The sequence below is a fragment of the Varanus komodoensis genome, unplaced genomic scaffold, assembly GCF_004798865.1.
Source record: "Varanus komodoensis strain SLA01 unplaced genomic scaffold, ASM479886v1 scaffold27, whole genome shotgun sequence".
NCBI classification, from domain to species: Eukaryota; Metazoa; Chordata; class Lepidosauria; order Squamata; family Varanidae; genus Varanus; species Varanus komodoensis.
Window position 1 is genome coordinate 4,002,362 of NW_025335701.1, and position 26,524 is coordinate 4,028,885.

Sequence of the window (26,524 nt, forward strand, 5' to 3'; positions counted from 1 at the left end):
TTGCTAACTCGTAGAATTGATGCAAGCATGATAACATTCAAAGTGCTTGATGCACATTACTGATTACAATTGTTATAACAGTTCTCCAGGTAGGTTAGTATTCTTAGCCTCCTGCTGCAGAGGGTGTGACTGAGGCTGTGACTGAGTAGTTTGCTTGAACTTAGTAAGTTCATGACAGAGGGAGGTTTTCAATGAGGAATTCCTGACTTGTAGGTTTTCCTGTTAACTACATCAATTAACAATGTCCAGTGGCAACAAAGTTATACTCCAAGTCTGCCATATAAAGATCGGCAATTTCTGGGATTCATGGCCTTTTTCCTTTAAAGCTGCCTGGGATGAAATGGTCCAATTTTTATTTGAACAGTAGGAATTGGGGGAACAGGGGTTAATATTTGTACCTATGTCTTCATTCCTGTGAAAGCCACACTTTTGAACTTCTAGTAGTTCCTCTCTAGAAAAGGGCAGGCATAGTCTCTTGCCTCCACCCCCCATTTCCCCCATAGAAAACCCAATAACTCTATACAGGCATTTGTCTGCACACATGAGTCTTTAACGTCAGCCCCACATAGAATGTATTGTAGTAATCTAGTTTAGAGTTTACCAGAGCATAGATCCCTAATTTTATTTATTTGTTTGTTTATTTATTTATTTAAAGTTTTTATATGCTGTCCCCTTGCTACATAGCCTCAGAATGGGTCACAGCAATAACTAAATAAAACAAATACAATTACAATTACAATTAAAACTTGGAAACACACTGGCTGCACAATTAAAAACTATAAATATTAAAGATTATTAAAATACTGTTTGAATAAAAAGGTCTTAGCCTGGCGCTGAAAAGCAAATAACAACTGTACCAGGCGGGCCTCTCTGGGGAGCACATTCCAGAGATGGTGTGCCACTGTAGAGAAAGCCCTCCTCCGGGTACTTTGCTTCCTGATATCTCTTACAGAAGGCTCCCGGAGGAGAGCCTCTGCTGCCGATCTCAAGGGGCAGCAGGACAAATATGGCTGCAGGTGTTCCTTCAGGTATCTGGGTCCCAAGCCATTAAGGGCTTTATAAGTAATTACCAACACCTTGAATTGAGCCCGGACTTTGATGGGAAGCCAGTGAAGCTGGTAGAGGACTGGGGTTATATGAGAACAATGCCCAGTCCTCATCAGCAACCTGGCTGCTTTATTTTGTACCATCTGAAGTATCCGAACTGTCTTCAAGGGCAGCCCCATGTAGAGCACATTACAGAAGTTCAATCGGGAAGTAACCAATGCATGCATCACTGTTGCTAGGCAGTCGTCCTCCAGGTAGGGACGCAGCTGATGGATCAGCTGAAGCTGATGGAAAGCGCTCCTCGCCACTGCCAACACTTGAGCTTCCAAAGTCAGCTCCGGGTCGAGGAGCACTCCCAAGCTGTGGACCTGGTCCTTTAGAAGGAGTGCAACCCCATTCAGGACAAGATCCACGTCACCTACCCAGGAGGTGATCTAATTTGTCTAGATAGGAGCATAGCTGAGCAACCAACCAAAGCTGAAGCTGGTAGAAGGCTCTCCAAGTCACTGAAGCCACCTGGACCTCAAAGTCCCACAAGCTATGAACCTGCAATGTCAAGGGGAATGCAACAGGTTGAATTCTCTCCATCTGACCAGAAGAAGAACCTTCCAATAGCATCTCAATTTTGTCTGAATTGAGCTTCAGTTTGCTCACAGCATGAAATGGACTGGAAGCCTGTGCAGCTGTTTTAATAAGAAAGTTGCATGTTCTTTGTATGCATCCTGTAGTAACTATTTGGCCGCTTCATGCTTGGTCACCCATAGCTTCTAAGAATTCTTCAAAGCTGATCACCTTGCACTAGATATGAGGTTACTTTGAATCAACACAGCCAGATATATATTTCCAAAAGTGGTATGCACCAGTCACCCCTGGCAACAGCCGACACTTGGTCATTCAGGGTCAAGGCCAGGCTGAGCAGCCTAGGAAGAGAGCCCTCCAAGTACATGGTAAAGCAGTTGCCTTCCAGAGTGGCTATTTCTAGTGGAGAAGGGATTTACTTAATGTCATGGCATTGGGTTGCAAACAAAGAGGCAATCATACAGATGCCATCTATTTGGGAACTCCTTTGGGAAGCTCTGAGTCTCTCTAGTCATGTTCACATACACATGGATGAATGGCTGGCATGTATGTTGCCAAATCTTTAAGATGCAAGAATCACATCCTTTCTACTTGGAATTAAAAACCTATCAACTGCATGCCATTGTTTTCTTTCCCCATCCTTCCCGGTAATCATCTTCATTCTGTCTTTTAACCAAGGTGACCTTCCATGACAGTTGTTGGGGGAAATGCCAGTTTCATATTTTTCTCCTCATCTCTATTCCTCTTGAGCAGCTTTCTTTGGAGGCGTTCCAATGGAGAAAAACATTATGAAAAATAATGTTTTGTGAATTCAGAGGAAGCTATTTTCTAAGCTCCAAATCCCACTGGAGAAGCTGAGAAAGTGAAGTCAGAGTCACTGACAGTTGGAAAATTAAAATGTTTTGTAATTATTTACATTTCACATAAACTTGAACATAAGAGAAGACACCTACTTGAAAGGCAGAAGATAGAAACCAAATCCCTTTCAGATGAATGGGTCACCTACTGTGAGATTTCACTTCTGTTCCCTTTGCTGGTTCTTATGCTAATCTAGAGATCTTGAAACATTGTACTAAGCTCATACACTCACTTACTTGTTCAAAAGGCACTAGCTTCAAAAATTGCAATGGAATATAATAAAGCTGAGGCCAAAATCATACCACTTATTATGCAGATAATTATCTAGGCTCTTCAGAATTTTTCTTGAACTATATATATATATATATATATATATATATATATATATCCTGTAGATGCAAGCCAAATTATGATTACTCTGTGTGTGTGTGTGTTGTTGTTGTTTTTAGCATCTGGGCACACCAAACCTACATATATTTACTCAGAAAAAAAAAATCCACCTGAGAACTAAGTGAGAAAAACAATGCTTCATGACTGACATCTAGGAGATCCTGACCTTTTTCTGAAGGGGACAATGGCTCAATCTGGATTGGGACCATCATGTGAGAGTGTACAGGGTGTACAGGTCTCTGGAGAGTTTACAGCAATGTATAAAACAATACAATACAGTACAAATACCATAAAAGCAGCAGTGTTAAAATAATCTTTAAATTATTTTAAATGGCAGGAAAAGACCCAGCAAAGAAGAAGAATCATCTGGATGATCCCTTCAGGCCCCTGGATAACCAAGGAGGTCTTTAAAGGCCTGGTGCTGAAAAGAGGGAAAATTTGGTGCTAGGAAGACCACAGGAGGAGGCTTATTCCAAAGATGGGCCACCACTGAAAAGTGGCCCCTTCCCCCATGGTTGTCCTCTGAGCCTCCGGTGGGGTTGGCACTCAGAGGAAGGCCCCAGAAGCTGAGCACAGTGTCCAAGAAGATTACGGTTGGGAAAGGTGCTTTGAGAGGTACTGGGGTCCTAAGCCATGTTAGCCATGTTGGATTCATATGTTAAAACCATCACCTTGATTTTGCTGCAGAAGCATAGAGGCAGCTAGTGCAGGCAAGACAGAACTGGTCTTAAATGTCCAGACCTATGGGCCCCAGTTACTATTCTGGCTGCCATGTTCTGCACCAGCTGCAGCTTCAGGGACAGCCCCCTTAAAGTGAGTTGCAATAGTCTAGTTGAGAGATTACCAAAACATAGATTACTGAATCCAGGTCCTCTCTGCCTGGAGAGGGGCCAAGCTGGGCCAAGCTGGTAGAAGGCCTTTGGAGCCGCATGTCGAACCTGCTCCTCCAGGCTGAGTAAAACCCCCTCTAGATCAAAATGGACACTCACCATCCGATCTTATCTGGACTGAGCTTCCATTTGTCTGCCTTCATCCAGTCCACTGCTACAGCCAGCACTGGTTTAGCATATCCACAGCTTTACGTTGAAGATGAAAAGGAGACAAAGATAGTTTCCATTTCTCCCTCTGTTCCCCAACAAAGCCTCCAGCACGATCCTAAGTCTATTTTTCCCCTTGAAAAATTTGGTGACATAATCCCCCTTTTCTGCTTAGAAGTAAGATGAGGAAAGTAATTTGAAAAGTCAGGAGCTCAGCTGTAGAAAGTCTTACCTAACCTTCTTCCTGGTATGTTACTTTTCTGTATGTGGAAGTCTTCTCATTGTTGGCAAGGTTTTCACAGGTGAGTCTTCCAATGCTACCTGAAGTGATAGAGCCAAAATACAAATTGAAAACTTCTCCAAGGAATAGGCCATAGTGAGACTAGAAATATATCTATATTTTAAAGGACATCTGTGTCTTGTTGCTGCCCAGCACCCTATTCCAATGCACAGATACCACCTGTTATGATAGAATCAGAGCTAAGAGAGATTTCCTTTGTTGTTAGCAATATATTCTGAATGCTGCAACAAAACCTTGGATTTGTTTCTACCTGCTTGAAAACCTCTCTCCAGTTTGTTTTGTCTTACATCTTAGTACCACAGAATTGTGATATTACAGCATTTCAGACTGATCATCTGAGGTGGCCTCTAGATTTTGGAGTTTCTAATTCCCCAGCTCTTTTGCCAAAATAAAGCTGATCACACAGACCTACTTAATCTGTTGCTGTGGATATTTGCATTTTGTATTGGGCAGGAATGAGCAGTTCTGGAAGGTCTGGAGATCTTTCCCACCACCACCACTGCTGGCATGGGCTACAGTTTGTGGATGACCTGAAAGAATGAAATAAAAAGTCCCTGGAGCATTATAGCACACCAAAAACATCAAATTCAGCTTACAAAAATATATTTTTGGCTTGTTTGGAACTCTGTAGTGCTCTGCATGCTGTTTTAAACCAGTTAAAAATGTTTTGTGGTATGTTGTGGGCAATGAAAGCAAGATGCCCACCCCTCGAACTGATCATGTTCTCCACGTGGTTTTTAGGGCATGACAGTTTTCTGTTCTACGATGGCCGTGCGTGCATTGATGCAACATGGCAAAAGGTTGATGTGACTGCTCGAGAGTCTTCCTGTGTGGTATTTTGACCTGTCCATAGGTGCTGCTTCACCTTGGTAAAACACAGAAAGAACCCTGAGGCAATCATGCATACAATTGTACCATTATAGCCACTGGACCTTTCCCCTTTTTGATAAATCCAAACATCTACATGAGTAATATTGGGAAGTGTGGCTGAGGAGATGAGAAAAAAAGCTGAAGGAAATTAAAGTGATGACAAACCACATGCCTTACTTCAGAAATTCTCCAAGTTAAATTTGAAGGAAGAATACAAGACCTGGGTCCAACAAAGGCATGCATTCAAGACAACCTATTTTTCAGTATAAAATTCTGTACTTTCTAGAGGAGGAGTATAAAACTTAACTTATACTTTCTATGCTTGCAGTAACTAAAGACTTATTAGTAGGCTTATTGATACTTTTTTCAATAGCACCTTCAGTATGTAGGTCAGTGGTGGCGAACCTATGACACACTTGCCGCAGTGGGCACGCAGAGCCCTCTCTGTTGGCACGTGAGCCAAGTCACCCCAGCATCGCCCCAGCAGCCGAGCATCGGATAACAGCACACACAGGGGCCATGTGCATGCTCGGAAAGGAGTAGCAGCACCAGGCGATGAAATCATGAGCTGCAACTCATTAGCTGCGACCCGTCCGAGCTTTCGCATGGCCAGCCAGTGCACTGCCAAGGATATATGTGTTTGTGTTTGTGTGTGTGTGTGTGTGTGTGTGTGTGCGCGCGCGCGCGCTTGGACTGGCTGATTTCTAAACAAAAACCTCAGTTTTCAGCTTTTATTGCAGTGTTGGCACTTTGCGATAAATAAGTGGGTTTTGGGTTGTAGTTTGGGCACTCAGTCTCTAAAAGGTTCACCATCACTGGTCTAGGTAGTCTAGGGACTTTGGCCATGGTAAGGTGCCATGGTATATCAGAACTGCAATTTTTGCTCTGGATGTAACACCATAATTCAACTGCCCCGCTCATGACACCACCAAGTCAATGAAATGGTGTCACACAGATGAACATGGAATTATTATGGATATCTCTGCAGCAAATATGGCTGGTTTTCAATGATATGCTAAAAGATTTGCGAGAGGCTGAACAAGGTATTTATGTTACTTGATCCATTTGCAGTAGTTGTACAGATCATGATTTGGCCATAGGCTTATTTCATAATTTGAGAAGCTGCCCTGGCCACCACCACAAAATGGCTGTCATAAGGAACATGGAAAAAGACAAGTAGCTTTCCCGAAAGATCTCAGTCCAACACATTCAACAAACTCCTTTGAACCCATAGTTATAAACACTAACAGCGACCTATTTCAGTAAGAAATGCACTCATTTTTAAGCATGGGAATGATGAGACACTCCACTGTTGGTGGGGGCCAAGGGTGCACAGAGATCCCCTCCTTGACATTACAGTTAGCTTATGGGAATCCCAGGATGCATTGCGAACCACTAGTTTATCCCAGAACAAAGTGATTATTTTGCTGACAACATGGGGCAATTATTTTGCCGACACAGTGCTGCTGGAGAGTCATGCACTCGAAGTACAAGTTCCCCAAAAATGTGCAGAATGTTTTATAGGTTATGGGTCACACAGGCAGTAGAGGAGATGAGGATGAGGGAAGAATGGGTGCCTTGCACAAAACAAGGCAGGCAAACAGAGAGCACTGTGATTCAACAGCGAGAGGATAGTGCACAAGGTTGCAGTGAGAAGAGTGATCAGCGAGTATTGACAGGGCAAATAGCAGGGTGACATGAATCATAGCAGACCCCACGTGTGGGTTTTCACGTGCAGAAGGAGGTGGTTTCATCAGGACAGGAGAATCTAGTCAGGGCTGGTCTCAGCAGCCCAGGAGCTGGCTGGATACACACACAGCTGTAGCTGATAGAAAGAGGCTCAGGCACCCCTTCCAGAGAGGATTAGCTCGGCAGTAATGCAGCAGCCACCTTAGACAGGTGCAGAGCCTCAACTGCTGAAAGAAATAGGAGTAACGGGGCCTCTGGTGCTGCCACTTTTCCCAGAACTGGGAGATTGGTCTAAAAGTTCTAGTTCTTTCCAGGCAAGAGGAGCAGGGACACTGCTGTATGAACAATAAAGGTAAAGGTAAAGGTCATTAAAGTCCAGTCATGTCTGACTCTAGGGAGCAGTGCTCATCTCCGTTTCCTAGCCGAGGGAGCCAGCGTTTGTCTGCAGACAGTCTCCGTGGTCATGTGGCTGGCATGACAAAACACCGAAGTGCACAGAACGCTGCTACCTTCCCACCAAAGTGGTACCTATTTACCTACTTGCATTTATAGGCTTTCGAACTGCAAGGTTGCCAGGAGCTGGGACGGAGGAACGGGGTCTCACCCCTTTGTGCAGATTCGAACTGGCGACCTTTCAATCAACTGGCCCAGCAGGTCAGCAGTTTAAACCACTGCACCATCTGCATCCTTTGTATGAACTATAAGTACCCATAAATAATTTTTCCCTGTAAAGATTTATTCGCATTGTCCCAGGTACAATTTCTGTATTCCATTGTTTGCAAATTGTCCAGAAAGCTATTGAGCAGAATAAAAATGCAGTACATCAGTACACAGAATAATGAAGACTTGTCTTTTTGCAACACCATCATCACCACCATCTCTGTTTATTTTACAAACTGGAAGGGGGCAAGCAGGCATGCACCAACACAGGCAGCGAGAGCCTAGAAATGCTCGGTCCCACAAAGCACAACAGTACTCTGGGCCACTGCAACCTCAGGTTTCTTCCCCTTGCTCTTAGTTTGATTCATATCATCAAATCAATCTCTTCAACCTCTCCTCATCAGAGGGAGGCCTTGAGACGAATTTAAGCATCTCGGAGAAACTGCCAGCCCTCAAGGAATACAAAGATACACACCTGGAAAGTAAGTAACATCGGTGTGGAACCAAACAGAAGTCAACTCTACACTGTGCATGATAGAATAATGAGTCCAGTAGCATTATGTGCCATATGTTCCTTTTGTTAGTCCTCTGTGTGTGATGGCAGGTAAGAGAAACAGTGGAGAGCAGAAGGTGATGCTGCATTGCATCTCATGGGCCCATTTACCAAATCAAGGGCACTCACCTCTTACCATCACAAGATTCTGGGAGCTGTATATATTTTAGAAATGATTAAAAATTACTGATGAATACAGGACTTCAGCCTGGCCACTTTGACAGCGAATCCTCCACCGGAATGGCATGGCCTGTTTAGTATCATTTCAGCATTCTATAAATCTTTTTATCAGTTTTATTTAATATTTCACTAAATTGGATCTTAGCAACAGTCCCTTAAGATCTGGGAGGAATCAAATGAAATACTGTGCCTGAGAGTTATTTGATACTGCAGTGGTGGCATTTTCCTTTTGCTGTTTTAAGTTAGTCCTGACTTTCAGGATTTTCAGACTAGGAAGTTGGGAAGGAGTTCCAGGGAGGGATGGTGTGGGGGAGTAATTGTTCTATGTCCCTATTTCTTTTCTGAGATAGCCCCTAGGAATGTCTGACTGATATGGTACTCGTCATTGTATGCTTGCCTGTTTCTTGGTCCATATTAGCACTCCAAAACAGGAAATGCCTGCCTTCATTGCATGTATAATCAACACACATTAGAGAAGCAGGGTCTGCCCCACAGTTATGATAAAGAGCAACTGAAAATGTTGTAAGAAACACAACTCTGTGTGTGCATGCATGTACATGTGCATACATACATATACATACATACATCCTTCTCTTTTCTCCTCCTATATTATTTACTTATTTTATACTGATAATTTTAATTTTATATTATTATGTTTGTAACTCAGTGTATTTTTTTGTATTTTTGTATTTAATGGTAATTTATTATGTTCTATTGTATTTCAATGTATTTTATTGTGTTGTAAGCCGCCCCGAGGTTTCGGCAAGGGGCGGCATAGAAATGTTTAATAATAATAATAATAATAATAATAATAATAATAATAATATGTGTGTGTGTGTGTGTGTGTGTGTGTATATATATATATATATATGTGTGTGTGTATATATATATATATATATATATATATATATATATTGTGTGTGAAAATTCCTAAGGAGCAAAAATCCTCTTGGTCTCCATTTATCATCACAGCTACTGATGAAGGCAGAAGCTGAAATGTTTAGCTCTAAATATAGCTTGAAATTACCCTATTGTTATTCTGTCTTCCTTGTATATTTTAGCTTAAAACCGACTGCTTCTATAGTGGATCCAGAGCTGCCTTGTTGCTTTGCTATTGTGCCATGTAACACCTCCTTCCCTCCCTCTCCTTCTCTAGATATACATTTCATTATAGAAAGAATGAATGACTGACTGAATGATGTACCTTGCATATTTGCAAGTGAAAGGGAGGAGGAATAAAGAGACAGACACACTGTATTTGGTCTGCACTTGGGCCGCATTTATTTAAAAGAGATCTTCAGAGCTTGAAGGCTGCCACTTTATGGGCAACTCTCTTGTGGTATTAGCAGGGAGACACTCAGTCCATTTCAGCTGGATGGGGCCTCTCACCACCACCGGATCTGTACCGACATGCTCTATGGAGGCCTTTCCATGCTACCTCCTCCCACAGCCATAAAACTCCAAGTGGTTGAGGAGAGTTGGCCTCAGAGGCAACCCATGTTTCCATGCTAGGCCACAAAAACCTCCAAACTTGCCAGTTGCCATAAAGATGTTCTCCAAAACTAACCCCAGCTGAATTATGCTCTCCTATTCCCACCACAGGGAAGGGAGAGACTCTTCCTAAGCCCCCACTCCCCACCTGACCGATAATACTTCTGAAAGCTCCCTCTGCAGATCTACCAACAACAATGGTTCCCGAAGTCTGAAAGTGCCTTATGATGATCACAGGTGTCCATGCAAACCAGGTGAGATTGAACCAGTAACTTGCATCCTTTACTTTTGTTCTTTGCATTGGGATATCCAAAAAGGTTTTAGTGAAACTATTTGGTTAATTTGCCAGGATGTCCACATGCATTTTATGTTCCTTTCCCTCTTTCTGATGTAAAAGCACAGGTCACTCTGAAAGCCGCTAAATTTTCTGCAGCAACAATTAAAATATGTGAGGCTCTACCCTTAGGCTGCACTTGCATTCATTCAATCTATTATTTTTAATGTTTTTGTCTTAATTGTTTTGAATTCTGTTTCATGTGCCTGTTTATATGCAGGTCGATTGACAGTAATAAAGTACTTGCCTATCTGCTGATGGAAAACCTGAGCAAGTGCAACATCGGACTGCACATATAATGACTACAGGGGTGGGTAGCTGAACTGCTGAAAATTATGTTTTATTTGCATATGCCTCTTCCATGGTGGCTAGATCCGCAGGGTGCCTGATGTTGAATTAAATGGGTGGCACAGAGATGGAGGCATGGAAGGAGTCAATAGAGGGGGAAAGACAGGAGCAGCAGGACCATGAGCCCCTGAACCAGCTTGAGCATCAGCTGCAACTAGGCATGCTGCCTATGATTCCATCATGGTGGGTTCATGGTCTCCTCGCTGAAGGAGAGTTCCAGCCATAGCATTTTCCTTTGCAAATGTAATAGAGAGGCCCTTCGTAGAACAAGACCGTTCTTCTTATGCTGGCAAGCGAGGTCGGTTGTTTCCTCACTGCAGCAAAATTCTCCTCTGATGGCCTGGGAGTGAAATTCAAGCTGTTCTTTCCATTTGGAGCATTTTTTTGTGTGTGACCTGCCCTAACAGGTGCACTCACCTCTCATCAACACCCTTGGAATTGCACACACACACCAAGGAGAGGCAAGGAGGCTGGTATCAGCTCAGGTCTGCTATTTCGTAAAAGTAATGATGCTCTCAGGGCAGTTTTGCTTTTAGAACAGAGCCCATTTAATTTACTCAGACTTTGAAATCCTCTGTTCAAGAATAATTGCCTGGCATGTGGTTGCTAGCAAGAGAATTTTAATGAAAGACATTTTCCAAGCTACAATGCAAAATTATTAAATGCCTGATTAGGAGATCTGTGTCACTGTCACTGCTTTATTATGAGAAGAAGCCTCTTTCATATTTCAAATCAGCTCCTCATCCCCACACCCAGGGCTGCTGCTTATTAAGGCCTGGAATAGGTGCAGTATCACACATACTGGCTATAAGCAGGAAGAAACAGCAGCAACATAATGAACCCTTGAATCTCAGTAATGCTTGCACACTCTGAGATTCCTGGAGCTCCAGCAGTAAGACTGGGCCACCTTGCTCCCATTTCCCACTTTCTGCTTTCCTTTTTGCTTGAATGTGGCTTCACATAGTTTGGACCTGCATACCCAAAACCACACTTTCCCCCACAGGCTAAATTAAGGGAAGGCCTAAAGTGACCCATGTGTTGCCTAGGACAGCTCGTGGAGGAATGGGTACCCCCCATGCTCTGCTCCTACCACTCACCAGCCCTCTGCTGGCCTGAACAGAGGGATCGCTCATCAGAGGTAACAAGGGGGCCGTCCACATTTGTCCGTAGAGTGCAGCACTTGGGAACCACTCCTGCACCTGTCCCATTTCCCTCTTCCCCTGGAAGAAGATTCAGGGCAGATGTATCTCCCAGCTTCCCCATCTCTTTGTTCTCCAGTGAGAGACGGAGTGGCATGCAGAGAAATTCTCTTGTTATCACCAGTCACAGATCAGAGATAACTAGGAGATCCCCCCTGCCCTTGCAGAGTCTCTAGTAGCTGTTGGGCTGTGACCGTAGCTTGGAAATGAGACTTGGATGCCAGGGTGGATTCCCAGCCACCGCAGGCTCAATGGACGACCTCTGTGAACCAGATTAGACCCACGAGTTATCCTGCTCCCTCTATTTTAACTAAAAATATAACCTCCTTTTATTAAGCTGGTGACTGAAAGTGACTTGTGCATACAGAGAGACAAAACCTCATAATAACTTACCACCAAACTAAAGAACAAATTGGAAGACGGTCCAGATCCTCCTATCAAGAAAGAGGAGGGATCTCCTTTTCTCCACTACTCCTACTCAGTGTCCAGTGTCAGTTTCTCATCATGAAAATGTATAAGGAAACTGTTGCACCCGGTACCCATGTCATGTTTGGTCCCTAGAAAACCATCACAACCTCCAGGAATAAAAGGAAAATCTAGTATCAGGGAGGGGACTAATTTTGCATATGTAGTAGCTTTTGCATGTGAAGAAACATTTTAATATGAAGCCCAACTGCAGTCTGAAGTGGCAAATCCAGCAGAAGTTGAACCATGTTACTCTGCTGGCCAAGCAGTCCAGTGCATTATTCCCAACTTTTAAGAATTCCACTTTTTCCACTTTCATGTGTAAAGATTTCCATAAAGAAACTGCCATGTGTCTTTGATTAAAGACTCAACTACACCCAATTGCTTAGTTTTGTATTCAATGGCAATTGATAGACATGGATCACCAATTTAAACGGGACCTAAGTGACCCGGGTGTGGGGAGTGGTTAACCCTTTTCTGATCTGAATTGCTTTCCTTAAAGCTGTTTTTTTGCTTGACAAAGGTAAGCATGCCTAATATACTTGCTTTGTGTCCCATATTCCTAGTGGGGCAAGACATTCAGGCTGGGAAAGTAGCTCAGGAAGCAGAAGAGTTTGCACGGTTTGTGTAACATATTTCTTTGTTCAGTTTGTGTCCTGCCTTTCCAACAACATGGGATGCTCAGGGCAGTAAAGAATGGAATACTATTGTAAGTCTTTCTTAGATCTAGTATAATAGGATGGCATACAAAAGCTTTTAAATAAATAAATAAATAAATGCTAACTAAAATATTAATTTAATATGAAATAAAATATGAATTAAAAGTAAAACAGTATTAAAACCTATAAAAATAACCTGTTAAAGCTGGTTTCAACTGGGGATGTATGGATTTTGTTAAATGTGTTCCAACTGGGTTTGGGGGCATCTTTCATTCCATTGTCTGCTCATTGATGCTCTTAGAATTTTTTTTAGAGAGGTATGAGAATTTTGCGGTTCGAATGCACACTAGAACTAATGTGCAAGTGTGCATTAACCCAGAATCCCACAAAAACCTGGTCCACAAAGCCAAACTTCCTGGAAGAAGTTGGCCTGTTGCAGAAGCTGCAGGTGAGATCCATAGAAACCTGGGTCTGCTCAAATTTGTTATAGAAACATAGAAACAGAGCGAGTCAGAAGGGGTCCCCTGGGCCATCTAGTCTGACTTCCGGCACCAGCCGGCTCCACTCACGACATGCCCACCATGTGGACATCCAGTCTATCCTTGAACACCTGAACCGATGGGGCCTCAATGACCTCTCGTGGAAGCCCATTCCACACCTTTGGGGTCCTGACTGTCAGGAAGTGCTTCCTGGCATCCAAATGGAACCTTGGCTCCCTGAGCTTTGCTCTGTGGGAGCACATCCTGCCTTCCTCTGCAGGGGAGAACAGGTCTTTACCCATCTCCATGTGACATCCCCTCGCATACCTGTATGTCACCAACATATCCCCTCTGAGTCTCCTCTTCTCTAGGCTAAAGAGACCAAGTTCCCTCAGTCTCGCCTCATACAGCATTCCCTGCAAACCGGCCACCAACCTTGTGGCCCTACGCTGCACTGACTCCAACCTGGCTATATCCTTTCTGTAATGAGGGGCCCAAAACTGAACACAATACTCCAGTTGCGGGTGCACCAGAGTCGTGTAGAGTGGTAGTAATACCTCTCTTGATCTAGAAGCCACACTTCTGGCTATGCAACCAAGGGTGGTGTTCGCCCTCTTGACCACCGCATCACACTGCTGACTCATGTTTAGCCTGCAGTCAACCAGTACCCCGAGGTCCCTTTCACAAGTGCTGCTCTCCAGCCACTTGTCACCTAACCTGTGTTTATGACAGCTATTCCTATGCCCCAAGTGCAAGACCTTGCACTTATCCACATTGAACGCCATCCTGTTGTCTCCTGCCCACTTCCATAGTCTGTCCAGATCCTTTTGGATCTGGAGTACCTGCTCCTCAGTTGTGGCCACTGCTCCAGTTTTAGTGTCGTCTGCGAATTTGATCAGCAGACTGTTCGCCCCTTCTTCCATGTCGTTAATGAAAAGATTAAACAGGATCGGCCCCAGGACAGAGCCCTGGGGGACCCCACTTGTCACTGGCCACCATCCCCATGATTTCCTGCTAATGGTTACCTTCTGCTTTCGGTCAGTCAACCATGCCCTAATCTACTGGACAGTGCTTTGGTGTATCCCAAAACTCCTCCATTTCTCCACCAGGATATCATGGGGCACTTTGTCAAAGGCCTTGCTGAAGTCCAGGTATACCACATCCACTGCATCCCCTCCATCTAGCCACCTTGAAATCTTGTCACAGAATTCCACAACGTTTGTCTGGCAGAACCTGTTTTTGCGGAAGCCGTGTTGTGTGGCTGTCAGCCTCCCTTCCCTATCTAGCATCACTAGATCTCTCTCTATTATGAGCCTTTCCATTGTTTTTCCTGCAATGGAAGTAAGGCTAACCGGTCTATAATTCCCCATGTCCCTTCTACTACCCTTTTTGAAAATTGGGACCACTGATGCCACCCTCCAGTCCTCTGGGACCTCACCCGTTCTCCACAAGGTCTCAAAAATGGAGGCCAGAGGGAGTGAGAGAACCCCTGCCAACTCTCTAAGTACTCTCGGGTGTAACCCGTCAGGGTCTGGTGCCTTTGTAATGTCCAATGCCCTGAGGAGCCCCTTGACTTCAAGGGGGGTAACTCTAACCTGTGCCCCTAAGTTCCCAGCCTCATCTAATCTCCTATGCAGATATCCCCTGTCCTGCTCTGGGGAGAACACAGAGGCAAAATAGTCATTTAGCATCTGTGCCTGTTCCCTCATATCAGTCACTGGATCGCCTTCCTCCTTATTTAGTGGTCCCACTACTTGTCTCCCCTTCCTCTTCCTATTTATATGCTGAAAGAAGCCCTTTTTGTTGCTCTTGATATTCTTGGCAAGTCTCAGCTTGTAATCAACCTTAGCCTTGCGAAGAATCCTTCTGCAACGGGCCTCCTCTTCCCAGTATACCTTTTTGTCTATTTGCCCCAGTACCCATTTCCTATGGAGGTTCGTGTTTCGTCTAATCCCTCTAACCACCTCCTTTTGCATCCATGGCGCACTCTCCTCCACCTCCCCACCTTACTGACTAGAGGTATTGTCAAGGCTTGCGCCTCCAAAACCTCCCTTTTGAGTGCCATCCACCCCTCCTCAACTCGCTTACCTTCCAGTAACCCATCCCAGGAGACTTTCCCCAGTCTGGCCTTCAGTTGGCCAAAGTTGGTCCTCTTGAAGTCCCAGCTTCTAGTGCTCGGCCTGCTGCACGTCCCCAGGCCCCTGATCTCAAAGCAAGGGATGGAGTGAGCACTCGCATCCAGAGCTCCCCTAATCTGTACTTCAGTTCCTCCCTATTGGTCAAGACCAAGTCAAGGATGTCCCCCCCCCATCGCCTCTCGAACCCTCTGTATGAAAATCTCTCCCTCTATAGCTGCTAGGAAGCAATGTGACCTGGCTGTCACTGCCGAGTGAGTCTCCTAAGTAATATCCGGGAGATTGAAATCTCCCATAATTACTGTGTCTCTACCCCGAGATACCCTTAGAATCTGGTCTGTCAGGACATCATCCAGGGTCTCAAGTTCCCATCTGTGCTGCATTCTATCTCACTGCATCCTATCCCTTCCCTGATGTACAAAGGCCTTGGCAAGGGCGGCATAGAAATATTTTAATAAATAAATAAATAAAATAAAAAGCCACGCCCCCACCTCTCTTTCCCTTCCTTTCCTTTCTAAAAAGGTGATACCCTTCTATGTTCACGTTCCAGACTTGCCTTTCATCCCACCAAGTTTCTGTGATTCCCACCAGGTCATACCCTCCTATTCCCAGGAGAGCTTCAAGCTCTTCCTGCTTATTACCCATGCTCCTAGCATTGGTGCACATGCACCTCAACTCCTTCCCACCTCTTCCTTTCCTTGGAGTTCCCAGCCTCCTCCTTCCTCCCCTCCTCCCTGATACCTGGCCCCTCTCTGTGGGAGTCCTGTCAGTCCCTGCAGTATCTCTAAAACCCTGCTCCCAGAGCCCTGATCCTCGCCCCACACTTGTCCAGTGCAGACACGTCACAGGGGGCCTGAACCCCCCCCCCCCCGCCCAAGTTTAAATCTTTCGGGCGAAGTTCACTAAAGCATCTCCAAAGGACCTTTTCCCCATCCTCATGAGGTGTAACCCATCCCTTGCCAGAAGTCCATTGGCAAGAAAACGAGTGCCATGGTCGAGGAACCCAAAGCTTTCCTTCTGGCACCACATCCTAAGCCAGTCATTCACCTCGGAGGCACTCCTGTCCCTTCCTGGCCCAAATCCTTGGACAGGTAAGATTGACAAGAAGGCCACTTGGGCCTTCAGCTCCCTGAGTTTCTTCCCCAAGCTCCCTGAGTTTCTTCCCCAAGAATTCTCCAACATCCCTTGTTCAACATATTTAAAAATCAGCATATGGGATCCTACCGAAATAAAAGTATATTTGCTTTAATGGTGCAATATTGATCTCTTTTGGGTCTCTGCTTCCATGGGTGCTTTTACCTTGGGAAAAAACCTCCAAGAACAACAGATGACCTGATTAGTTGAAGCACAGTCAACTGGACACAAACTTGGTCCAATGGCTTTGAATGGACTGTGCCAGTGCAACAGATGGATCTGCCGCAACAGTTCTGATCATAGATCTACTTTTGAATTTTCAGCCTTTCTTCTGACTCTTTCCAACCCCCTTTGAGGCTCATCTAGGGGATTCAGATTGTATGCTTTTGAACCTTAGCTTCATATCTGAATGGATTTCTCCTTTGACAAACCTATTTCCCTGCCCTGTGAGTTTCCTATCAGAAATCCATCATAATTTCTCTGGTTGACGCTAGTTCAGTTCAGTCAAGATTTCTTATCTACCAAATATATTTCCATCTCTAAAGTAAATTCACAGTCAGCCTGACTCTGTACGTGGGGACGTGAGCAGTCAGGAGAATTAATGAATCTCACATACTCATGCAGTTAATTTTTTTTAAAGGATTATCCTGGAAATTACACTCCCAGTGTTAATCATAACACTTAAAAGTTTGACAGGGAAGTGTAACTTATTTGAGCTTGGATTCAGAATAATTGGCAGAGTACAAATATCAAAGCAATGACAGAGAAGCACAAAATCACATGTTAAGCCTCTGGATAATGATGGGCTGGCTTTGTGCATGAATAGGCTTTGATGGCATGACATGATGATACAGCGGCTTGTAACAATTTTTGTCTCCCCCTAAGCATGTTATAATAAGAGCAAGGGTATAGCTGCTATATGACAGTGTGGGGGGGATCTTATTTTATTCCAAATCTCCAAGAAGGTCTTTGCTGAAAGTTAACTGACAATTATAAGATTTCTATAGTTTTTGAATGTATTTGTTATGTGCCATTAGTCACCAGGTGAAGCCCTGCACTTATAGCAATCCCCTTCAGTAACACCTCGGGAGAATCTAACACTGATTGATGGCAAGTCACCTGGAATTGGTTGGCAGAATTTCCAATTTTCTGTGGGGAAATTGCTTATTTCACTGAGTCTATTCCCATTTTTACAAGCGGACAGCAAGCTGAGATTATACATTATTATGTGTCTGACTAAAATGGTGATGGATGGTGTCACACACATAAAGAGAATTAAACATTTCATTTAGGACTGGCATTGCAGAAAGGGGAGGGGGAATAAAAATAACTTTATGAAGCAGGGTGGCTTTATCTCCTTTATTTTTTGTTTTATTTTGGCTTTACTCAGAGCTACATCCTCAGTATTTAGATGAAGAATGAGTTCTAAATGTACTGTTAAATTTTTCAGAACATTATAGCACTTTTCTATATATTTCTCTCACTTTTGAAAAGTGTGTTTACAGAGAGGTGGTGAACCTGCAGCCCACCAGCTAAAGGTAACCTACCAGCTCCATCTAATTTTCCTACCAGCCTCAGGTGAGTTCCCATCCACAAGCCTTACCCACTTCTCGATAGGGAAGAAGAGGGATCATCACAGTAAGCTACTGTCAGTGATTATACATAGTGATGGGTGTATAATAATTTCAGTTTTGCTCAAAGCATGCCCCATTAGAAGAACGCTGAAAATTCTGCAAACTGTAAGATGCATTTCTTTTCAGCTTGTTCCTAATTTCCAGTTTGATTTCTGCAAATAGCCTCAGTAAACTGGATCAGACTAACTTTTGTCTCCTAAGGAAATTCATTCAAAAGTGGGGAGATATGCACAATTCTTCCATTTAATCACTATTCAGTTTGTCTGAATTTTCCATTCATGAGGAGTGAGCAGCAGCTGTGAATGGTAATCGAGCATGAAATAAATTGTGAGACAATGTTAGCAGAATCCTGGTGATCCTGAACATGGCTTAGTTGCCCATTCTTCGATGCAATAGTAGGAATTTTGCTGGGCTCCACTCCCCTCTCAACTGGTTTTTGTAAGACAGCCAATTGGTTTGCCATGATAGCCCATCTGGACTAATTAACCCTGGAGTTGCTACAGGACATGCCATCCACCGTTACTACAGAAGCCCCAGCCATGGGTTGCCATGGCTTGTCATGGCATCGGAGCCTGAGTAGCTGGGATTACTTGTGGGCCAAACCATCTTCACACAACCAGTGGTATGTTCTACGGCTACGAAGGGTCGCTGTGAGTCTCAGGAATGCCTGCCTCCTGGGTTTGCCAGCACAACACATCACAGCAGCCTCTGGCTAAAACCTTCATATGCATAATGGCGGATAGCATGTGGCATGGTAAAGGTAAACCAGCACATGATGTTCTGCTGTCTGGACCACTGGGAGCTGACTGCTAATGACTCGCCCTTCAAACAGCCCGATGAAAGTTGGGACTTGCTGGATGGAAGTTAAAAGGAATGCATTTCAGTCAGCTTCCCTCAGGCTATGGAAGAGAGAAACTTCTTCACCTTGGCCAGTATGTAATGCAAACTCTTGCTAGTGAGGAATGTTCAACGTGAAAACATTTAACAATGTTCTAGACATGCCTTGTTCTCACGATTTGTGTGTGTGTAAAATATAGGCTATCATGTTGTCTGGGGATGATGGGCGTGGTAGTGTAGCATACCTGGACAGAAGATGGTGGGGAAAGGCTGATACACACAGATGCACATAGCCATATGGTTTCATAACTGTTAAAGGATTTAAAAGCAGCAGATGAAAAGAGCAATTATTGACTGTAAAACATAATCAGCACATTTATATTTGTTAAATCCTAGAGTGATTTAAATGGAATCTGAGGCAGGTTTAGAAATGCAGGGATTGGCAGTCGCTCTTCTTATGGGAAATAAATGGATGCACAAAAGCCAGCTGCTTTGGCTACGCTCCTCAAAATTTTGGCCAAGGGAGTCCCCTGCCCTCAGCCCCCAGTGTGAGGGACGGAGCTGCACCACGTCTGTAAAGAGCCACCACCAGGCTCCTAAGACTCCATCCCTCCGTCCTTCCCTTGATCTACCACATTTCTATACCACCCAACAGGCAAAACCCTCTGAGTTATCACAGGCAGGAGTAATTTACTACTCTGAGTCTTCTCAGGGATGTGTACTACTTGCCCCTTCAGCACACATGCATGGTTCACTCCTCCACCAAGCTTAGCTGCCGAGCAAATATTCAAACTCTGAACATATTCTACTTCTAGAGGAACACAACAGAGCCACCTTTCTCTTCACTCACAGGGCAGTCTTGCAGGCGTGCAATGCCACCCATGTTTTGTTTGGTTTTAAAAATGAATTCTTGTGTGTTTGCTGAAACATATTCCATTAACCCAGTTCCACAGAATGGAGAAGGGTGTGCAATAGTTCAATATCCTGAGCAATGGCCTTGTAGTGATCTCCTCAGTTTTTCAACAGAGAACAACAATAAACAATCACAGGCTAATAAGTTATTAGATGCAACACAGATGATGAGTAAATGAGCCAATACAAAAGGCCATTTCAAGCCACTCAACATGGTACAATGTATATTCGGATGCAAACTCATCCAGTTGAAAATCCTTCCTTTGTGATAATGACATAGCTGGTTTCGTTGATAAATGCCCCAGAAACATTTCTGCAAAACAGAAACAACTGCAGAAACAAGAGGAAGATTTGACACATCTCTCATTGAAACATTCTGCCAAACAGCATTTGCAGACAAAGGGCACCCTCTACAGAAAGCTGTGTTGCTCTTCATCAAAACAGGAGATAGCTGCAACCTACCTGTGATTCACTTTTCTTGTGTGCCTTGAGCTGAAGCAATATGTTCTCTTTTCATCAATTATCATTTAATAGATTATAATACCAATGCCATACATGTTTCTGCCAGATTTCTAGTACTTTTGGGATCGGAAGAACTCTAGCCAAGCCCCCTCCTGACTTTCTATCACCTTTTACTTACTTTGAAAGCCAGTGGGTGTAGTGGTTAAGATCATGGAACTGGGACTCAGTTGGACTGTGTTTGAGTCTCTGCTCAGCCATGGAGCCAAGTGGGTGTCTTTGTGCCAGTTGCAGACTCTCAGCCCAGCCTACCTCACAGAGCTGTTGTTGTGGGAATAAGCTTGAGAGTGGGAGGAGGAGAATTCTGTAAGCTGCTTTGAGTTCTGTGTAAGGTAAAAAACAGGCTAGAAATACAATAAATAAATACTTATGTAAGTTATAAATAGTTATACTTGAAGGACCTTTGCCTGACAGTTGAAGGACTCTTGCTAATTCCAATAGGCACCTTTGGTTAAATGGACCCATCATTTTCCTGAAACGCTTTTGCATCTGTTTCCTTCATCAGACATAGGGCATGAGCAAAAAGGCAGGGTGCTCAAGCTAGATGTGGGAGCTACCCAACAATTCTCTATCCTATATGACACACACAGATGGGACCATGGTGGCTGTCAAACAGAAGATCTAGCATCATTGTCCCCCGATAGACATCAGACAGCCTGACTTCAGAGGGATCAGCACAGAAGCCCGAAGAAGCCACCATACTCTCTCCCTCTGTACTGGCAGCTTAGGGGGCACATAATGCCATCAGTGTAAATGTGCATGTGATTATTGGCTAAGAAGAGTTAGCCAGGCTGATGGGATAGAGGGGGCCCAGGCAAAGGCATCTTTGTTTGCCTTCCGCCATTAAAAAGGGCATGCTGTAGACACTCCTGCGAAAATCCACTCTAAATCCAATGGTGTTAGATAACTACCATCCAGTAGTGAATACCCCTTTTGGGAAAAAGCTACTAAAAAGGTCACAGTAGGACAATTTCAGACTATCCTAAAGAATATCTGTTATCTAGATCCATTTCATTCTGGTTCTGGCTTGATTATGGAACAGTGTTCACCTTGGTCACCCTGATGAATGGGATGGAAATTACCTGAGATTGGAAAAGAAAGAGAGCTGTGGGGAGAATGTGAGAGCAGAGGATTCTCGGTGCTACGCACCAAGACTGATTGTGGCAAAAAGCCACTGGCTTCAAATCTCTGGTACTTGGGGAGAAATAATCAGATACATATCGGATGCTTTTCATCAGAAGCATTGGTTAAAGTCAATGAAAATGCTATCGTGCTTTTTTATTAGACTGCCTTCCAAGGCTGACAATAACATTACTTGTTTCTTCCTGTCATTCTTTTATCCAGAAAACGCTTTGTCTTTCTGAACAGTTTCAAAACAATATAGCCAATCAAAGGAAAAAAGAAAATGCTTAGGACCCAGTTCCATCGCCCACTTCAATACTGCAGCAGTCTTATTCAAATCTCAGTTTAAATACTACTTTCAGAACTTCCTTTTCTTTCATTATGATGATAGTATTTCTAAAAGTTCAGGCATTATGAAACTGTAGCTCTGTACAGAATGAGAGACAGGCAAACGTCACTGACATCTACAGGCTTATCTATTTTTATCCCTTTCACTGAAAAACAAATGTGCCTTGAGTTGAAAAACAAAGTGCTGGGACAGCTACTTGTTAAACAATTATTTGGTATTCTGTAACATCTCTATAAGATGTTTCATATAGTGCAGGTTTCTTTTCTTGCTGCCTATTTTATTCTTGAGAATAAAAACAGATCCTGATTTTTAAACTAAAATATAAACCTTTAATGAAAAAGATGTAACAGTTAAGGGCAAATTATTCCATTTTTTAATCCACGGATTTTGAGGCCTTTGCTTATCCTCAGCCTTCCCCCATCACGCCACCACTCCAAGTATGTCCTACCATTTCCAAAAGCAATGCACATTCACCACGGTTGCCTTTCATCCGCCCTCCCTTCTACAAAGCTTAAGGGTGGCCAAATCCGTCAGGTTCATCTAGTCTGTCTTCCAAATTCTTGAAAGAATAAAAACCCAAGATCCTTTTCAGAATATGATGAAATGTGAGAATCTCGGTAATTTCATATCAAAACCAAATGGAAAAGTCACTTATTGAATGTGTACTGGCCATGTTCAATAAATCCAGCCTGGAGAGAACCATGTTATATTTGCCTGCCATAGATGATCAAAGAAGAAAATGAAGAACCCATTGGAATAAAGAGATGGCAACTCAGCACTAACATGGTTGCACACACATGGATTTATGCACTAAGAACTCAAAGTGTGGATGAATGGATCTGTCCCCACCAGTTTTTCCCACACTCTTTTTAAAAATTTCATTCTCTTTCCATATCCAGTATGGAGGAATGTATGTGTGCTTGGTACATTTTCATCAAAAATGAGGAAACAAAACCTTATTCAGCCTTAGCAATAGTCCCTGTATATAATTGGTACCAAGAAACCAGAAATAAAGAAACAATGAATTACAAATAAAGTGGATGAGTTGGACCAGAACTGCATTTATTTAAATTTACAGACAGACCACCATAGGTGTGGGGTTGTATAGGACAGTCCTTAGCTGATCTGGGAGACTACTGTCAAAGGAAAAGGAAAATAATTTGTGGCACCATCACCCCTAAACTGTGCCCTTCCAGGTGAGGGAGGCCTTCCTGCGCCACCCGAGTTGGAGCTCCACAGCTTTCAGGGGGTGATGCCAGTCAGTACTCCAAAGGGCACTGTGGCATTCTAAGCACAGGGGCCAAAGGGTCATAAAGTGCCAGGAAAGTCATGGCGAAGAGATTGGAGGCTTGGCTAAGCACGCCCATGCGGGCCATAGAAGCCCCCTGAGATGTTGTGACCGTATCTTCCAAGTACTCACAAAACAAGGGATATTCTTCTCTACTTTACCATTGATAAAACATTGCCCCACCCACCACAGTGCTCAAGTTTGCATTAAGGTTCTTTTTCTATGTACTCCTGTGTGTGAATAAAGCCACTTCTTTATCATATAAACACACGTATTTTATCTATGTATCTATTTATTTATTTCAGGGGGCTTTGTGGAAGTGTGCAAGCACTCCAATAATGCCGAGTCAGCAAAAGGCTACAAATGAACTAAAGGAAATATAAAGCTTCACACCCTCCAGTCCTATCTCTTAGTTAAACCAAACAGTCCATGAAGCAGCAATGAGTGGAGGTTATCATCAAATCAAAACATCTTAGGGCTGGGAAGGACCTTGAAGATCACCTTTTAATTGCTTTGTCTTTTTTGTCAAGGGTTAGGGTTAGGATTAGGGTTAGGGTTCACTCATGGGTAATTTGTCAGGGTGTATATGCTCAGCATATGAGCAGGGCCAGAGTCAAAGGTCAGTGGATCACCCTACTTTCAGATACATCATGGGCCAAATTCTCAAGGATTGATTCTCGGTAGAACAGCAAGTGATCTTCTGCTGGGATGCCCCGATATGAGCCCCATTTCATCATAGCATCCATTTGGTAATATCTTAGACCGTGATGTCTAAATCTCTTAGACTCTTTCTGATACTCCATTTCCATAGAGATTGGCAAAGTTTTCTCATATTGGGGCTGTTGTTTTGTGCTAGCTAACCACCTGGATATTGTAATGATAACAAGCGCAGTTATATCAATTTGCACTCCTACATCTTTTTTGTTTGTTTGTTTGTTTAAAAATATAGCTGCTAGCTATACCCCCAAAATTTGTGAAAAGCTCAAATAGTTTTTGCAACCAATATTTCTCAGCAAAGAGAATCTCTTTTCTTCCAAACAAGTTTTAGGAAGCCTTTCTTCTGATAAACCACTTATTCTGCATCAATCAGAAATTCAATTCAGCTCTGATTAAATATGCTGGGGTAGATTTAGAACCCCTCCCCAAATCAGCTGCAGAAAGTGACTTTGAACATTTGCAATTTTCTGAAGATCTGTTTTCTACCTCTCAAATTAGCATAGGTATTACATTTGCTTTTAAGATTTTTAGAATAGGACTTAATGTACCAGCATACTAGCATACCTGTCATTTAACTGCTTAAAAATGTATACCAGCAATTATTTTCAATCCATTTTCTTTGAGGTGCCAATGATCGTGGTGCTAAGAAATTAAAGCCCAGACAGCATGTGGCCCCAGGGCTGCAGTTTGCCCATGCCAGATCCTGACCAACCCCGTGCTCAGTGTGAGAATCTTGCAACTTTAGCATACAGCCTACTGTGACTTAAATGCCCATGCAGATTCTGCCTCATTGCACCTTGCAAAAGAGGATCCACCATCTTCCATGCAGATGATGAAGAGCTGTTACATCAGCTAATGCTAAGTCAAAATCTGCAACTTTCACCCCAGATCTTTATATCTGTCCTCTGGAACAAAAGAGAAAGCCATCGCCTCCATCTTCTATGTGATAGCACTTCAGAGGGCTATCATGTTTTCACTGTGTGCATTTTTTTTCCTTCAGATTCCGCATAGCCAATTATTTCCATGTTCTTCATCAGACTCTCTTCCAGACTCCTCACTGTCCTGGTTGTTCTCCTACAGGAGAGAGAGTGTACTTTTAAAATTGTGGTTCCCAGAACTGGACATATTACTCCAGATGTGGTCTGGCCAGCATAGAACAGAGCAGAATAATTACTCCGTACAGTCTGGGGACTCTGCTTCTGTTAAGGCTACCTGTTCTGTTCTGTTCCATATGAACCTCCGGAGTCCCTCTGAGGTATTTCCCCTCCCTCTTCTCATGAGAAGTAGGGAGAGGGATCCCTGTGAACTCCTGGAAGTTCACTATCAGACAAATTTGAGAAGTCTGGACTGAGACGTGGCCTATTTCCAGAGGGTTCCTTATATTTATGCTTGAATAATCAGGTGTCGCAGAATGAAACGGAACAGAAGACATTCTCCATGGGGGCAGGCCTCCTTTAACCAACGCTCTAGTCATATTCAACTGCACTCTGCTTCTCTTTGCTCTCCTGCTTTACGTTTGCTCTGCCCTTCACTTTGTTTCTCTGCATTTCATGGAGCCCTGTTGCATTCAGCTCGGGTAATATATTCTCTCCCTTCCACTTCACTCTCCGCACAGCACATTGGGCTTCTTCGTATGATAGATGTTCTATGAAAATAAATTGCATTGGTTGGGGAGTTCTGAAATCTGCAGGGCACAATTCTTTTTCAATGACTCAGAAATGCAGCCTTGAAATTATGAATCATCATAGATACATTTCTTCCCAAGGCAATACATACCCCTTTAATTACTTCCATAACACTTTATCTGAGCTGTTCAAAAATATAAAGCTAAGATATGTCCTCCTCCACCCGCCTCTCTTTGGTCTGTTGCAAATCTAGACTGGCTGGGCAAGGATGATTCCAAATTCCATTAGTGGCTTTGATTCCAGGGAAATCATATTTTAAAGACACAGATCTTTGCATCTCAGACTACTGTAGAACATGTAACGTTCTTTACAGACTTCATTCTGTGTAGCATATTTCCTCCTTTAATCTGATTGTGCATTAACATCTTATTCCTACCCCGTTTATTGCATAAATCTAAGTGAGTGAATAAACTATGTCTGTCTTTTGTGTAAATTAGTCCAAGAACAGTAGAAGATTAAATGCATTTGAAGGGGATGTTTCTCTGATATATGGGTAAAAGATGATGTGGTGGATATTGTTGTGTGATGTCTTTTAACCCAGAACACGTCTAACCAAGCTGGCCCACAAAATACAGAATGAGGCCACCAGTCTTTTTTTGGTTCTTTCACCCCCCACCCCTTCCCTTGCACTACAGTAACCCCCTTTGGGACCACAGGGTGGGGGAATTCAGGCCCAAACTGCCAGAACTGGAATGGATGGGATCTCATCTTTTTTCACTGGTGCATGCAAGCGCAGGTGTGCCTTTTCCAGCCTGCAGGCTAGCAGTCCTGACCATACAAAGCCAGCACACATGGGAGGCATCCCTTGTTTTAAGAGAAGCTGGTGAAGCCTGCCAGCTCTGAGCTCTGCCGCAAACACTGGGGGCTTGTGAAGTGCCCATCACAGAACAGACAAGCTTTAAAAGCCCCGTCCCTCAACATATGCTCAAATTAAACTCTGTTCCAAAGAATTCTGTGCAAATGTATAGGGGAGAAAGGCATATCTGAATATAGGAATGTAAGAAAAGCCATGCTGGCTCAGAGCAAGGATCCACCCAGTCCAGCACTCCATCT

At 43.5% G+C, this 26,524-nt stretch overlaps 1 long non-coding RNA gene across 1 annotated transcript; it reads left to right on the forward strand.

Annotated features, from left to right (window-relative positions):
* Positions 1-1,333: 1,333 nt before the first annotated feature.
* On the forward strand, positions 1,334-26,524 carry LOC123025517. The gene is made up of 3 exons (XR_006415130.1): positions 1,334-1,476; positions 11,389-11,391; positions 26,499-26,524. It is a non-coding gene; the product is annotated as an uncharacterized LOC123025517 (long non-coding RNA).